Here is a 6,000-nt window from a genome sequence, read left to right on the forward strand (position 1 = left end):
TGTGTTCATGATCAAATTTATCTTCATTGTGACTGTTTATGACTATGTTAGTCTGATTTTGTGACTATATGTAATAAAGTCACATATAGTCACAGTTAACACAAATCTGGTCACAGACGATCACAATAAAGATAGATTTGATCATTCACCACCATTCCCAACACTGGCAAACATAACCTCACCAGAACCACATGTACGGATCAAGAGAACCATTGGCACCGCACCGCACCGCACCGCACCGCACCGCACCGCACCACCACCAATACAACCTATCCAAGCACCATGACAAAGACCACTACCGCCAGATTCAACAGAAATCTCTCGGAACTACCATATCCATTGTCACTGCCACCAACAGAAATCAATCATCACTATATCCAACAAAACCACGGCCTCAAAACCACCTCCATCGCACCACTACCACAGCTTGTATCTACAAATCACCACAACTGCCTCCTCACTATTGCACATCGACACTGTACAGAGAAGCCACCGTCACCACCTCTACCCCTATCGTGGCAACCAAATCCACCACCATCCACGTCATCAACATCACCATATCCACGAAGATGAGGCGTCGGCAAAAATGCACATCGTCGCGATATACGTGTACCGATGCTGAAGTAGAGGCGCTGTCGCTGGAAAGACATTTGCAGAGGCACCGGCAAATACAGAGGCATTGCCAGATGTATGCGGTGCTGCTGCTGCGTCATGCGTCACTGCCACCGCCTTTGCTGCTGGAAGCATCACCGAAACCGCAGCCTGATTCAGCACTGCAAGTCACCATTTCCGATAGTGACGACATCGTCGATGCGGTGAAGCTTCCAATGCTGCTAGGGATTGTGGTTGAGGGGTGGGTGGGTTAGTTGGTAGAGAGAAGGAAGAGGAGAGAAGGTGATAGACATGGTTAGGGTTTAAAATTAGGGATGAAAAGGGAGTGTTGAAATTTGATAATTTTTATTTGATTTATTTGATTAATATTTTTATTTTATTTATTTGATTTTTGTTCGCTCTAAGTAGCCCCCTTTATTGATATCAGAGCCATAAAGATCATGGAAATAAAAATAAGAAAAATAGATAATTATTGGTGGTTAGAAGAAGAAAAAGGTACTTATATATTTTTAAAACCTATTCATAATAAATTAAAAATAATGACTTTGACAATAATTAAAGAAATTCCTAAAGAAATAAAGGAACAAATAATAGAGAAATTAATAATAGAAAAAATAAAAGATATATATACATATGAAAAAATTATTAATATATATGAAGATGAAGAAAATAATTTATATTATAAAGAAAAATATGAGTACAATTGATAATACACATAAAAAATTGAATAAATTATTTAAAGATGGATAAAATATAAGAAGAAATAAGAAATATAATGTTAATACCAGAAATAATGAGAATATCAAAGAATAGACGATTAACAAAATTAAAATGTGAAAAACTAAGACTTGAGAGCAAATATTTTACTATAGTAAAAGAAGAATTAGTAGATCCAGAAACAGTTGAGAGAAGATTTAGAAAAATAATAGATAAAAAAGAAGATAAAAGATGCAAATTAACCTACGAGTTAGAAATAAGAAAAAATTAAGATGTCAATAACTGAATATATGGAAGAATTAAAATTATGAATAAAAATGTTAATAAATGATGTATAAGATTTGAGAAATGAAGTAAAAGAAATAAGAAACGATATAAATATATTAAAAATAGAAATTAGAGAATTAAAAGGAAATAATAAGAATGAATATAAGAAAATAGATAAAAAAAACTTATAGAAAAAGAGATGACTCGAATAGAAAAGAAACATATAGAAAAAGAAAATATAGTAATAGAAACATGTAGTATGGATGATGAATTTAGAAAGAATATATTACCAAAAATACTAGAAGATGAAGAAGAATCTAGAGAAAAATCATTAGGAAAATTAAAAGTAGAAAAAAAAGAAGATGAGTGAAGAATTAGATTTGCTAATAGAAAATTTTGATCAATTAAGCTTAACTGATATAAGTGAATAACAAGTTTTAATGAATACTAGAGGAGGACCTAATCCAGCAGGAACCTCTAAACAAGAATTAATGACACAGATGAAAGTTATGCACCTATATATAATAAACCATATAGATAATTCTATGATAAAGTAAGAGATAGACAACCACCAAAAGGAAATAAATATAATGATAGGTTTGAATTAAATAATAATTATGATAAACCAATTAATCATGGAGGAACAAAACTAGATTTAAATTTTAAAATAGATACTAAAAAAGCCTTATTAACTTGGGTAGATTCAATGATATTATTCTTTTTATATAACAACGATGACACATGGGAAAATATTGAAAGAAGAATAGATTTCTTAATAGTATCTTTTGAATGAGATGTTAGAAATTGGTGGGAAGGAATAAGCAATGATACAAAAACATTAATAAAAAGAAATATACAAACAGAAATAATCAAATCAGATAGACAAGGTATAGAAAAATTAGTGAAATTTATTTCAGATGAGTTTTTAGGAGAAAATTGGATAAGATGCTGAAGAAGAATCAATAAGAGAAAAAGATAATGCTAGAATAAAATTAATAAACTTAACAATATGTGATATGTGTAAAATTAAAGAATATACTTGTGAATTTAAAAATTACTATTATGTTCAATTTTATAGTCATGAAAATCAAGAAGTATACCAAAACATGTATTATAATAAATTACCAGGTTCATGGGGAATATATTTTAAAATAGAATTTGAAAAATATGTTAGAGATAATACTGGAATACCTAAAACTTTAGGTTCAAGAATAAAATTTTTATTTGAAAGACTTGCATATATTTGTCAACAAAGACAATTAATGAAAAAATCAAGAAAGTTAACTAAAATATGTTCTGAAGATATGGAGACCCCTGTACAATGGGGATGTAATCCTGAAAAAAAATTAATAAAATAAAATATAAAAATAAAAAGTTTAAAAAATTTAGAAATTTTAATAAAAAATATATAAAACCTAGAAGAAGATATTACAAAAGAAAAAATAACCCATATAACCAACAAAAAAGATAAAAAGAAAAATAAAAGCCAATGTAAATGTTGGAATTGTGGAGAAATAGGTCATATAAGCCCTGATTGTGATAAAAAGAATGTTAGAATATTACAAAAAGAATACATAGGAATAAAAGACGAATTAAGTGAAATATCAGATATTAAAGAATACTATGACCAAGAAGTATATATAAATGAAACAGAAGAGGATGAATCATGATCTGAATAAAGAGATTGAAAAAATAAAAAGTAATAATATAAATATACAAGAATATGAAGGAATAGAAGGATATGGATTAAAAGTTACTTTTGATAATAACAAGTTTAGAAAATTGAAAAAATTGTCATTAGACTTAAAAATGGGAAGTCTTTGATAGAATTTGAAAAAGAGAAAGAATAGCAATAAATGAATATCACAAAATAGAAAAAACCATAGATATAAAAACAACTTATAGACAACATAAATTAAATCTTTTAACAAAAAATACAGTTGATAAATTATTAACAAAGATTAGTAAAAAATAAAGTGAAAAAATTTAATATTTTTATTTAACAGGAATACAAGTAATGTTTAAATCACTATTTAGAGAAGTGATAGATTCGCCCTTAACTATAACTTTACATAATGGAAGAATAATAAACTTAAAAGATAGTCATTTAGGAACAATAGAAGGAAATTTATCATATCAAAAAATTATGTTTGCATGTTATCCAAATTATTGTGTATCATTAAAAGATATAAATTTTAATGAAGTTTTAGGACTACATTTCAAGTTTCATAGAGATGATATTATGCGACCAGGTGATCAAATTATGACTATAGAATATAGAACTTTATACACATTTACCAATTCTAACTATGGGAATATTTATTCCAATAAACCATAGATTGAAGTTCATAAAGAATGTAAAGATATTAGTAAATAAACAAATAAGTGTAATTCTAGAAAAATATGAATTTAGTATATCAAAAAATAAACCTGAAATAACAGAATTAAATGAAGGAGAATATTTTAATAACATAACATTTAAGGATGGAAAATTAATTAAAAGATCAAAAAGTTTTAAAATACCTAATAAAAACCAATTAGAAGAAATCAACAAAATAAAAGAAGTAGAACTGTATAGGAATGCTGGAAACATGAAAATAGAAAGAGAATATTATAATGGTAGAGAAAATATAAATGGACCAAATATATTAATAGATACAGGAGCTAGTGAATGTCATATAACTTCGATTAGAAATAAAGGACTAATAACTCATAAAATTGAACCATATAAGTATGTAAATTTTGATGGACAAGTACATATAACAAATTTAGAAGTTAAGGTACCAATAAAAATAGGAGGAATAGATCTTTTAGTACCATATTATATAGATAGAAGTATGAATATAAACCCTTATATACTTTTAGGAATGAGTTTTCTAAATGGATTAAAAGAATATAGTATAAAAAGAGAAGGATTATATATTGTTCATAATGGACAAACTACATTGTGTAAAAAGAATTAGGTGAATAATCAGATAAGTTTTCCATTAGCTGTATATATACAAATTACTATTGTATAAACAAATATAACAACTTGTACTTTAATAGATAAAGGAAGTGATATAACAATATTTAAATTTTTTTTTAATAAAATCATGGAATAATAATAGTAATATAAAAATAACTGGTGTTACAGGAGAAAGTACTCAAATAATTAATAGTGATGATGATAAAGTTAATATAATTTTTGGAAGTAAACAATTAATAATAAATAAAATTTATAAATATGATAAATTAGAATATGATATATTATTAGGAAATGATTTCATACAACAATCTCAATTTTATAAATAAAATAATTATATGATAATACTACAAATAGCTTGTGGACACTTATTAAAAAATTCTAGAGAGTTTAAATCTTATAAAATTCAGTCAGCCCAGCGAGGTGATAAATTGGAGAAAAAACCAATTCTTAATAATGAAATAAAAAATAAAAGAATATTATATAAAAAGGTTCTAAAAACAGGGATAGAAATGAATATAAAAAAAATCATTGAACAATTAGAAAATGTTTATGGAGAAAATCCATTATTATTTTGGAAACCACATCACCTAAAAGTCAAAATAGAATTAACAGAAAATGTTATAATAAGAGTAAGACCAATGATGTATACAATAGAAGATACACAAGAATTTGAAAATCAAATAAAAGAATTGTTAGAACAAAAACTTATTAGCCCTAATAATAGACCTCATAGCAGTCCAGTCTTTATGGTTATGAAACACTCTGAACAAGTTAGAGGAAAAGTTAGGATGATCATAAATTATAAAGAATTAAATAAATATACTAAATTTGATGGTTACTTTCTATAAAATAAAGAAATGTTAATAAATCTTGTGAGAGAAAAACAATATTATTCTAAATTTGATTGTAAATCAGGATTTTGGCAAGTAAAAATGGAAGAATATAATATACAATATACTGCATTTAGCATACCTCAAGGAAAATATGAATGGTTAGTTATGCCATTTGGTTTGAAAAATGCACCACAAATATATCAAAAAAAGATGGATAATATATTTAAAAAGTTTAATGAATTTCTAATAGTATATATTGATGATATATTAATATGTTCTAATAGTAAAGAAGAGCATAGAAATCATTTAATCTAATTTATTAACGAATGTAAAAAAGAAGGAATTGTACTATCTAAAAGAAATCTATAATAGAAAAACAAGAGGTATCTTGTTTTTCTCGGATTATCAATTGATAAAAGATGAATAAAATTACAAACTCATATATCCAAAAAGATAGAAAGTTTTCCAGATAAATTAGAATCCAAGGAACAAATTTAAAAATTTTTAGGATGTTTAAATTATGTAGAAGGATTTATTGAAAAATTTTCTAAATAAAGACATAAAATCCAAGTTTTACTTAGAAAAAAATACTAAGGGATGGAA

This window comes from Olea europaea, chromosome 11 (assembly GCF_002742605.1).
Source record: "Olea europaea var. sylvestris chromosome 11, O_europaea_v1, whole genome shotgun sequence".
Lineage (NCBI taxonomy): Eukaryota > Viridiplantae > Streptophyta > Magnoliopsida > Lamiales > Oleaceae > Olea > Olea europaea.